This window comes from Rutidosis leptorrhynchoides, chromosome 9 (assembly GCF_046630445.1).
Source record: "Rutidosis leptorrhynchoides isolate AG116_Rl617_1_P2 chromosome 9, CSIRO_AGI_Rlap_v1, whole genome shotgun sequence".
NCBI classification, from domain to species: Eukaryota; Viridiplantae; Streptophyta; class Magnoliopsida; order Asterales; family Asteraceae; genus Rutidosis; species Rutidosis leptorrhynchoides.
In genome coordinates this window covers 307,503,216-307,516,493 of record NC_092341.1, presented here as the reverse complement: position 1 = coordinate 307,516,493, position 13,278 = coordinate 307,503,216, and positions in this window count along the sequence as shown.

The window sequence follows — 13,278 nt, the reverse complement described above, 5'->3', positions numbered from 1 at the left end:
ACAACAACAACAACAACAACAACTACAACAATCATCCCAACAACAATAATAACCGCAACAACAACAACAATCAGAAGCAGCTATGCCAAAGGTGTGAAAAGAATCACTCGGGGTTCTGCACCAAATTTTGCAACAAGTGTAAAAGAAATGGTCATAGCGCGGCGAAGTGTGAGGTCTACGGACCAGGGGTTAATAGAACGAAAGGAACAAATGGTGTCGGAACGAGTAATGGCGGAGCAAGTAGTGTCGGAGCAAGTTATGCCAATGTAGTTTGTTATAAATGTGGAAAACCGGGCCACATTATTAGAAATTGCCCGAACCAGGAGAACATGAATGGACAAGGCCGTGGAAGAGTTTTCAATATTAATGCGGCAGAGGCACAGGAAGACCCGGAGCTTGTTACGGGTACGTTTCTTATTGACAATAAATCTGCTTACATTTTATTTGATTCGGGTGCGGATAGAAGCTATATGAGTAGAGATTTTTGTGCTAAATTAAGTTGTCCATTGACGCCTTTGGATAGTAAATTTTTACTCGAATTAGCAAATGGTAAATTAATTTCAGCAGATAATATATGTCGGAATCGAGAAATTAAACTGGTTAGCGAAACATTTAAGATTGATTTGATACCAGTAGAGTTAGGGAGTTTTGATGTGATAATCGGTATGGACTGGTTGAAAGAAGTGAAAGCGGAGATCGTTTGTTACAAAAATGCAATTCGCATTATACGAGAAAAAGGAAAACCCTTAATGGTGTACGGAGAAAAGGGCAACACGAAGCTACATCTTATTAGTAATTTGAAGGCACAAAAACTAATAAGAAAAGGTTGCTATGCTGTTCTAGCACACGTCGAGAAAGTACAAACTGAAGAAAAGAGCATCAATGATGTTCCCGTCGCAAAAGAATTTCCTGATGTATTTCCGAAAGAATTACCGGGATTACCCCCACATCGATCCGTTGAATTTCAAATAGATCTTGTACCAGGAGCTGCACCAATAGCTCGTGCTCCTTACAGACTCGCACCCAGCGAGATGAAAGAACTACAAAGCCAATTACAAGAACTTTTAAAGCGTGGTTTCATTCGACCAAGCACATCACCGTGGGGAGCTCCTGTTTTGTTTGTCAAGAAGAAAGATGGTACATTCAGGTTGTGTATCGACTACCGAGAGTTGAACAAACTTACCATCAAGAACCGCTACCCACTACCGAGAATCGACGACTTATTTGATCAACTACAAGGCTCGTCTGTTTATTCAAAGATTGACTTACATTCCGGGTATCATCAAATGCGGGTGAAAGAAGATGATATTCCAAAGACTGCTTTCAGAACACGTTATGGTCATTACGAGTTTATGGTCATGCCGTTTGGTTTAACTAATGCACCAGCTGTGTTCATGGACCTTATGAACCGAGTGTGTGGACCATACCTTGACAAGTTTGTCATTGTTTTCATTGATGACATACTTATTTACTCAAAGAATGACCAAGAACACGGTGAACATTTGAGAAAGGTGTTAGAAGTATTGAGAAAGGAAGAATTGTACGCTAAGTTTTCAAAGTGTGCATTTTGGTTGGAAGAAGTTCAATTCCTCGGTCACATAGTGAACAAAGAAGGTATTAAGGTGGATCCGGCAAAGATAGAAACTGTTGAAAAGTGGGAAACCCCGAAAACTCCGAAACACATACGCCAGTTTTTAGGACTAGCTGGTTACTACAGAAGGTTCATCCAAGACTTTTCCAGAATAGCAAAACCCTTGACTGCATTAACGCATAAAGGGAAGAAATTTGAATGGAATGATGAACAAGAGAAAGCGTTTCAGTTATTGAAGAAAAAGCTAACTACGGCACCTATATTGTCATTGCCTGAAGGGAATGATGATTTTGTGATTTATTGTGATGCATCAAAGCAAGGTCTCGGTTGTGTATTAATGCAACGAACGAAGGTGATTGCTTATGCGTCTAGACAATTGAAGATTCACGAACAAAATTATACGACGCATGATTTGGAATTAGGTTTTTGCATTAAAGACTTGGAGGCACTACTTATATGGGGTCAAAAGTATTATATATACCAACCACAAAAGTCTTCAACACATATTTAATCAGAAACAACTGAATATGAGGCAGCGTAGGTGGATTGAATTATTGAATGATTACGACTTTGAGATTCGTTACCACCCGGGGAAGGCAAATGTGGTAGCCGATGCCTTGAGCAGGAAGGACAGAGAACCCATTCGAGTAAAATCTATGAATATAATGATTCATAATAACCTTACTACTCAAATAAAGGAGGCGCAACAAGGAGTTTTAAAAGAGGGAAATTTAAAGGATGAAATACCCAAAGGATCGGAGAAGCATCTTAATATTCGGGAAGACGGAACCCGGTATAGGGCTGAAAGGATTTGGGTACCAAAATTTGGAGATATGAGAGAAATGGTACTTAGAGAAGCTCATAAAACCAGATACTTAATACATCCTGGAACGGGGAAGATGTACAAGGATCTCAAGAAACATTTTTGGTGGCCGGGTATGAAAGCCGATGTTGCTAAATACGTAGGAGAATGTTTGACGTGTTCTAAGGTCAAAGCTGAGCATCAGAAACCATCAGGTCTACTTCAACAACCTGAAATCCCGGAATGGAAATGGGAAAACATTACCATGGATTTCATCACTAAATTGCCAAGGACTGCAAGTGGTTTTGATACTATTTGGGTAATAGTTGATCGTCTCACCAAATCCGCATACTTCCTACCAATAAGAGAAGATGACAAGATGGAGAAGTTAGCACGACTGTATTTGAAGGAAGTCATCTCCAGACATGGAATACCAATCTCTATTATCTCTGATAGGGATGGCAGATTTATTTCAAGATTCTGGCAGACATTACAGCAAGCATTAGGAACTCGTCTAGACATGAGTACTGCCTATCATCCACAAACTGATGGGCAGAGCGAAAGGACGATACAAACGCTTGAAGACATGCTACGAGCATGTGTTATTGATTTCGGAAACAGTTGGGATCGACATCTACCGTTAGCAGAATTTTCCTACAACAACAGCTACCATTCAAGCATTGAGATGGCGCCGTTTGAAGCACTTTATGGTAGAAAGTGCAGGTCTCCGATTTGTTGGAGTGAGGTGGGGGATAGACAGATTACGGGTCCGGAGATTATACAAGAAACTACCGAGAAGATCATCCAAATTCAACAATGGTTGAAAACTGCCCAAAGTCGACAAAAGAGCTACGCTGACATTAAAAGAAAAGATATAGAATTTGAAATTGGAGAGATGGTCATGCTTAAAGTTGCACCTTGGAAAGGCGTTGTTCGATTTGGTAAACGAGGGAAATTAAATCCAAGGTATATTGGACCATTCAAGATTATTGATCGTGTCGGACCAGTAGCTTACCGACTTGAGTTACCTCAACAACTCGCAGCTGTACATAACACTTTCCACGTCTCGAATTTAAAGAAATGTTTTGCTAAAGAAGATCTCACTATTCCGTTAGATGAAATCCAAATCAACGAAAAACTTCAATTCATCGAAGAACCCGTCGAAATAATGGATCGTGAGGTTAAAAGACTTAAGCAAAACAAGATACCAATTGTTAAGGTTCGATGGAATGCTCGTAGAGGACCCGAGTTCACCTGGGAGCGTGAAGATCAGATGAAGAAGAAATACCCGCATCTATTTCCAGAAGATTCGTCAACACCTTCAACAGCTTAAAATTTCGGGACGAAATTTATTTAACGGGTAGGTACTGTAGTGACCCGAACTTTTCCATGTTTATATATATTAATTGAGATTGATATTTACATGATTAAATGTTTCCAACATGTTAAGCAATCAAACTTGTTAAGACTTGATTAATTAAAATATGTTTCATATAGACAATTGACCACCCAAGTTGACCGGTGATTCACGAACGTTAAAACTTGTAAAAACTATATGATGACATATATATGGATATATATATAGTTAACATGATACTATGATAAGTAAACATATCATTAAGTATATTAACAATGAACTACATATGTAAAAACAAGACTACTAACTTAATGATTTTTAAACGAGACATATATGTAACGATTATCGTTGTAAAGAGATTTAATGTATATATATCATATTAAGAGATATTCATACATGATAATATCATGATAATATAATAATTTAAAATCTCATTTGATATTATAAACATTAGGTTAACAACATTTAACAAGATCGTTAACCTAAAGGTTTCAAAACAACACTTACATGTAACGACTAACGATGACTTAACGACTCTAGTTAAAATGTATATACATGTAGTGTTTTAATATGTATTTATACACTTTTGAAAGACTTCAATACACTTATCAAAATACTTCTACTTAACAAAAATGCTTACAATTACATCCTCGTTCAGTTTCATCAACAATTCTACTCGTATGCACCCGTATTCGTACTCGTACAATACACAGCTTTTAGATGTATGTACTATTGGTATATACACTCCAATGATCAGCTCTTAGCAGCCCATGTGAGTCACCTAACACATGTGGGAACCATCATTTGGCAACTAGCATGAAATATCTCATAAAATTACAAAAATATGAGTAATCATTCATGACTTATTTACATGAAAACAAAATTACATATCCTTTATATCTAATCCATACACCAACGACCAAAAACACCTACAAACACTTTCATTCTTCAATTTTCTTCATCTAATTGATCTCTCTCAAGTTCTATCTTCAAGTTCTAAGTGTTCTTCATAAATTCCAAAAGTTCTAGTTTCATAAAATCAAGAATACTTTCAAGTTTGCTAGCTCACTTCCAATCTTGTAAGGTGATCATCCAACCTTAAGAAATCTTTGTTTCTTACAGTAGGTTATCATTCTAATACAAGGTAATAATCATATTCAAACTTTGGTTCAATTTCTATAACTATAACAATCTTATTTTAAGTGATGATCTTACTTGAACTTGTTTTCGTGTCATGATTCTGCTTCAAGAACTTCGAGCCATCCAAGGATCCATTGAAGCTAGATCCATTTTTCTCTTTTCCAGTAGGTTTATCCAAGGAACTTAAGGTAGTAATGATGTTCATAACATCATTCGATTCATACATATAAAGCTATCTTATTCGAAGGTTTAAACTTGTAATCACTAGAACATAGTTTAGTTAATTCTAAACTTGTTCGCAAACAAAAGTTAATCCTTCTAACTTGACTTTTAAAATAAACTAAACACATGTTCTATATCTATATGATATGCTAACTTAATGATTTAAAACCTGGAAACACGAAAAACACTGTAAAACCAGATTTACGCCGTCGTAGTAACACCGCGGGCTGTTTTGGGTTAGTTAATTAAAAACTATGATAAACTTTGATTTAAAAGTTGTTATTCTGAGAAAATGATTTTTATTATGAACATGAAACTATATCCAAAAATTATGGTTAAACTCAAAGTGGAAGTATGTTTTCTAAAATGGTCATCTAGACGTCGTTCTTTCGACTGAAATGACTACCTTTACAAAAATGACTTGTAACTTATTTTTCCGACTATAAACCTATACTTTTTCTGTTTAGATTCATAAAATAGAGTTCAATATGAAACCATAGCAATTTGATTCACTCAAAACGGATTTAAAATGAAGAAGTTATGGGTAAAACAAGATTGGATAATTTTTCTCATTTTAGCTACGTGAAAATTGGTAACAAATATATTCCAACCATAACTTAATCAACTTGTATTGTATATTATGTAATCTTGAGATACCATAGACACGTATACAATGTTTCGACCTATCATGTCGACACATCTATATATATTTCGGAACAACCATAGACACTCTATATGTGAATGTTGGAGTTAGCTATACAGGGTTGAGGTTGATTCCAAAATATGTATAGTTTGAGTTGTGATCAATACTGAGATACGTATACACTGGGTCGTGGATTGATTCAAGATAATATTTATCGATTTATTTCTGTATATCTAACTGTGGACAACTAGTTATAGGTTACTAACGAGGACAGCTGACTTAATAAACTTAAAACATCAAAATATATTAAAAGTGTTGTAAATATATTTTGAACATACTTTGATATATATGTATATATTGTTATAGGTTCGTGAATCAACCAGTGACCAAGTCTTACTTCCCGACGAAGTAAAAATCTGTGAAAGTGAGTTATAGTCCCACTTTTAAAATCTAATATTTTTGGGATGAGAATACATGCAGGTTTTATAAATGATTTACAAAATAGACACAAGTACGTGAAACTACATTCTATGGTTGAATTATCAAAATCGAATATGCCCCTTTTTATTAAGTCTGGTAATCTAAGAATTAGGGAACAGACACCCTAATTGACGCGAATCCTAAAGATAGATCTATTGGGCCTAACAAACCCCATCCAAAGTACCGGATGCTTTAGTACTTCAAAATTTATATCATATCCGAAGGGTGTCCCGGAATGATGGGGATATTCTTATATATGCATCTTGTTAATGTCGGTTACCAGGTGTTCACCATATGAATGATTTTTATCTCTATGTATGGGATGTATATTGAAATATGAAATCTTGTGGTCTATTGTTACGATTTGATATATATAGGTTAAACCTATAACTCACCAACATTTTTGTTGACGTTTTAAGCATGTTTATTCTCAGATGATTATTAAGAGCTTCCGCTGTCGCATACTTAAATAAGGACAAGATTTGGAGTCCATGCTTGTATGATATTGTGTAAAAACTGCATTCAAGAAACTTATTTTGTTGTAACATATTTGTATTGTAAACCATTATGTAATGGTCGTGTGTAAACAGGATATTTTAGATTATCATTATTTGATAATCTACGTAAAGCTTTTTAAACCTTTATTGATGAAATAAAGGTTATGGTTTGTTTAAAAATGAATGCAGTCTTTGAAAAACGTCTCATATAGAGGTCAAAACCTCGCAACGAAACCAATTAATATGGAACGTTTTTAATCAATAAGAACAGGACATTTCATTATGCATGTATAACCCAGATTGATGCTATTTAACATGATTTGAAGCCAAAAACTTCAAAATTTTTAGAAATCTAGGGTTTGTGTTCTTGAGCAATTTGGCCCTTTTTGATATAAACAGGTTATGGCCGATTTTTGTCATGAATTATTGCTAAATTAAGTAGTGTAACATGTTTAGGTAGCTAAATGATCCAAACTTTGATCCTAAACATGATTTTTGAGAATTAAAGTAGACTTTTTAGGTCTAAAATTCATGAACTTGATGAAATTGATGTAAATGCCATTTGAAACTTGTTTAATTGCTAGTAATGGTTATTTTGACATGTTATTTGAGTAGAATGCTTATGAACTTTGTAAACATTTTCATATATGCTTATTTGAAAAAGTGTAGAATTGTTAAAATTGTGAAAATGTATATAAGTTTAATTTTGATTGAACATGTTATTGTAATTGTTTCAAGTTGTTATTTTGCTAACACTAATGCATATTTAGATGCACAAATTTTGTGTTTAATGTGTTTTGCAGAAAAATACCGATACTGATGGTGCATCATCATCATCTAGGCAACCTGCTCTAGAACCTGAACCAGAAATGCAATATGAACCGGAGCAACAACAGGAACAACAACAACAACCTGATCAACACGTACCATATTATGATCCGCAACAAGAATATGTTAATGCCTACGTAATATTTCAGATTCATCCGATAGTAGAACACCCAATGATTCATGAAGCACAGTTGCATCCTAATCTGAGATTTGATCGAAGTTGGAGAGATTACCCGACATATCAAAGTAACGAATTCAAACTGGTAACGAAAAATGTAGAAGTGCCGAGGGTAATCGATTGGGAGCCTTTGGAAAGGGTCTAACTAGTTAACTCAGTTAGGCAGCATCTGATCCAAAGGTATGGCAGCTCTTCTTTTCTCGATTAGGGAACGTTTATTCACCATTCGTAGGCCTGTATATAAGGAATGGTGTGTTGAGCTTATGAGTACTATTTCACTTAATGCGGATGTAGTTAGGTTAGATGATAGAAGTTTTCTTAGATTTTTCTTGGCCGTAGGATGTACAGGATGTCCATGCTGGACATAGCCAGGGCTTTACAGATTTACACTACTGGTGAATTACTACTACCCGATTGTACAAATTTGATTTATCATGGGGAGCGGGTAGATAGGAATTTTGACGCGAACGCCATCTGGAGGCGTATGTCAAATTATAATGTTTTTTCACTGGGAGGAAGACACTCTTATTTAGATATTAACAAAGCAGAGCTACGTATTATACATAGATTTTTAGCTACTTCGATTACACAAAGAGGTAAAAAACAAGGAGAAGATAACCTTACATGATTTATTTTACCTTAAGTGTTATTTTACCTTATGTAGGAGAGTATTTGGGTATAGATAGGGATCAAGGGTGTCCACTTATGGTATGTAGGGAACAGGATGATACTTTAGGATTGAAGGTCTATCAGGGTGCTAAGGTATTAAAGAGCAGACGCAATCAGGCAGTATCATATGATGGTAATCATCCACAGGTAGAGAGAGGTTCAGATGAGGAAATGGAGGAAGCGGATGACATTAGGGATGTCATTAGGGAGGCTATGACTGACGTCTACCAGCGTATAGATGAGGTAGAAATGACAAACGAGGATAGACATAGTCGGTACGAGCAGTGGCACGCCTAGGATGTATACGAGCATTCTAGGCAACGACAGTATGATAGATGGCACTATCATCAGCATCAGATCATGAGCCAGCTATCACCTCAGGATCACTACGTACCGACCCGACCTGCTTACTATCCTCCACACCAGCCCGATATGCGACCACCATTTACTCTCTACGACCCTAACCATGCCTATCAGTACACCTATAACCAACCATGGTACCTGCCCGACGACATGAACTGGAACCCCTATCCAGATTGATATAGTTCCCGTTGGTGATTTTTATCTTTTTATTATTTTTATTTATTTATGTTTAAACATATAAAATTATGATACTTTTAATGTAATGTTTAATATTTTTATTATGTTGTACTAATATTTTATATTTGATTTGAAAGTGGGATGTTAAGTCCCATTTCAAATTACCATGCATGTTATTATTTGTATGTATGTATATTGTCAGTTGTACACAACAGGGTAAAACAGCGCATTTTTAAAGACTGGCATTAAGTTCAGCAAAAGCTACTAATTTTGACGACAAAAATGAAAAACAAATGTGATGTAACAACAAGATGGAATGAACAAATGATGTGCACCATTTATCATTCAACAAACAAACGCCAATATGTTTGGAAACTTTGATAAAATTTAATCATTTTTCTACGCTAATCACCCTCAATAATTTAAATTGTTACTAATTTCTTGCAAATGAGGGCCTTGCAAGATCTTAAGTGTGGGAAGGGGTTAAATTCTTTCGAATTTTAAAATTTTTTTGACTTATACACTTGGTTACCATTAAAAATACTAGTAATGCAGTAGTTGTATTAGAATCTAGTGCTCTCTGATAATAAAGAACAACCCTAGTCTTATATACTGACTACCCAATTCTAGTAAAATTTTTCAAAATTTTCAATTAAATGAACTCAAAATCATGTTTATACATATTTATGAGCGATAAAACTAGGTGTTAACACCGAAATTATTGTTACCTCGTAAAGGACATAAATTGAGAAACAACTTAAAATGTTAGAATTCATTTAAAATGGAATAGAGGATAATAAAAAGGCAAAGAAAGGAAAATAAAAGCCAAGTGTGGGAAAAATTTACCAAGTTATTTAAAACATATATCACATATTTTTGTACAAATAATTGAAGATACTTTTGTTTTAGACAAAATTAACCGTTTTACCCGGTAAATTGTAATATATTTGAAAGAAAGATGGATCTACACGATGAATCAATTCCATCATTTAAAGGAAGTAAAGTCTTCCGAAAAAGACACGCGCTTCTTGATTTAGGTCAGGAGGTTGTCGTCCAGACCAGTTGTAGAGTCTACGAAAAACCTTGAAAAGTTTTCTCGAAAATCAACTGGAAATCCACGGACCTCAGCATCAAACAGGGTCACCAAGTGATCAGACTTATCCTAACCATGAGAGGATCTGTCTTGTACAATGGGGGGCACCGTGCAAATTAGCTTATAAGACTAATGAATCAGATCCCCAGAAAGGATAATCTCCTTAAAGATCAAAAATAAGCTTTTAAGACTGATATTACTCAATCCTTGAGATTGACTTTTAAAGATTGAGAATTACAAACTCATGGAATTCGATGATATCTAAACTCGAGCTTGAACGAGAAAATATTTTGATCAAATTACAAACCGATTTGTTTTCAAAAAACCCATTTTTAATGCGTTCATTACCATTGAACGTAAAATCCTAGGAATTGACCTGGAATTCATTAGGTCACCTGAACCAAATCGGGTGTCAACCGTAAGAACGGTGGTTGCATAGCATGGTCGAAGACAGGACCTTGTGCCAGACCGAAAAACTATAGGGTGATCTTTACTATTGCTCTTACAAAGGATAGTAATTGCATCCGACACGTTATAGACCATAATCAAAAGCATGTCAAGGAACATTACCTTAACAGTTGCTTGTTCAACGCTTTCCTTTACAATCGGACGGTAGTTTACCGAAAGGTAATATACAGAGCAAGTATACTGGACGTGTTGCTTTCCCAATACAAGGTTAGCAAGTGGGTGACACGAAACTGCAAGTTTTGAGCTAAAATTTTAAATATGAAACCCACACAACCCACAAAAACAATTTGCAAACACCGGTGAAGGGTTATTCCGGAAAACTTATCTAGGGTAAAAGCTAGATTTAATTTTTAAAAGATCAAATGTTTTCATAAAAGATCCAATTTCCTTAAAGGATCTAAATTTTCATAGTCATGTGGGACTGTAAACCACAATGTTACTACCATTGTTTATACCGCCGTATAGAAATCACCGATGTACAAAGTGTGAAGAATAAAGAAGTGATTCTAGTATTTTTATTTCAAGACTATATTGCTTGAGGACAAGCAACGCTCAAGTGTGGGAATATTTGATAATGCTAAAAACGAACATATATTTCATAGCATTATCCCTCAAGAAAGACAAGCTTTTAGTTGCATTTGTTCTATTTACAAGTGATATTCATTTAAATAATAAAAGGTAAAGACAAAAGACAGATTCGACGATTTGAAGACGCAAACGACCAAAAAGCTAAAAAGTACAAAGTACAATCAAAGTGGTTCAAATTATTGATGAGAAACGTCTCAAAATTACAAGAGTACGAGGCGCAAAATGCAAAGTACAAGATATTAAATAGTACGAAAGGACGTTCGAAAATCCGGAACCGGGACCAGAGTCAACTCTCAACGCTCGACGCAACGGACTAAAAATTACAAGTCAACTATGCACATGAATATAATATAATATATAATTAATTCTTAAAATTATATATATATTATATTATATATAAAATCGTTGGCAAACTAGGTGACAATCGAATGTGAGCTGGAATCCCAGGCCATGCGATCGCATGGCCAGCAAGACCAAATTCCATGCGATCGCATGGCAAGAAGTTGGTGGCCACATCTATAAATTTCCCAGTTTTCAGCCGATTTATGTACATCTTTTTCTCTTCTCTATCTCTCAACGTAATATATATATATATATATATATATATATATATATATATATATATATATATATATATATATATATATATATATATATTAATTTTAATTTTAATTTTAATTTTAATTTTAATAATAATAAGGGTATGTTAGCGAATGTTGTAAGTGTGTAAGTCGAAATTCTGTCCGTGTAACGCTACGATATTATTAATCATTGTAAGTTATGTTCAACCTTTTTAAATTAATGTCTCGTAGCTAAGTTATTATTATGCTTATTTAAATTGAAGTAATCATGATGTTGGGCTAAATATTTAAGACGGGGTAATTGGGCTTTGTAACATAATTGGGGTTTGGACAAAAGAACGACACTTGTGGAAATTAGACTATGGGCTATTAATGGGCTTTATATTTGTTTAATTGAATGATAGTTCGTTAATTTAATATAAATATTTACAATTGGACGTACCTATAAATAACCATATACACTCGATCGGACACGATGGGGGGGGATATTTATAAGTACTAATAATCGTTCATTTAACCGGACACGGGAATGGATTAATAGTCTATGGACTTATTAAAACAGGGGTGAATTATATACAAGGAAAATTGGTGTAATTATAGTTTAAGTCCCCAATTAGTTAGAATATTTGACTTTGGATATAAGGATAATTTGACGAGGACACTCGCACTTTATATTTGTGACTGATGGACTGTTATGGACAAAAACCAGATGGACATATTGAATAATCCAGGACAAAGGACAATTAACCAATGGTAATAAACTAAAATCAACACGTCAAACATCATGATTACGGAAGTTTAAATAAGCATAATTCCTTTATTTCATATTTAATTGCACTTTTAATTATCGCACTTTAATTTATTGTCATTTTAATTATCGTACTTTTTAATTATCGCAATTTTATTTATTGTCATGTTATTTTATCGCATTTTAATTTATCGCACTTTATTTTTCGTCATTTACTTTAAGCTTTAAATTAAGTTATTTTTATTTTACATTAGGTTTTAACTGCGACTAAAGTTTTAAAATCGACAAACCGATCATTAAAAGGTAAAAACCCCCTTTTATAATAATAATACTACTTATGTTTATATTTATATTTATATTTATACAAATATAGTTTTAAAAATATAGCGTTAAATTTGGCTAGCTCCCTGTGGAACGAACCGGACTTACTAAAAACTACACTAATGTACGATTAGGTACACTGCCTATAAGTGTTGTAGCAAGGTTTAGGTATATCCACTCTATAAATAAATAAATAACTTGTGTAAAATTGTATCGTATTTAATAGTATTTCGTAATAAATATATAACTATTTCGTATACACCTCTACACACATCATGAAGTGAAATGGAGTGCCACTCCAAAACCTAGAGCGTCGCTCCAATTGCCTGCACCAGGTGACTGTCCAAAAAAAATGATGTTGATGTTTGGTATCGGGATTGGGACGTTTCAATATATCCATTAATTCCCTAAATACATATAAAGATACATAAATATAGATATATGTTTACATATTTATTTATACAAATGCATTTACTGTTAGATTTACATCTTACTTTCAACCTTATAATGAAATAACTATAATATATATTAC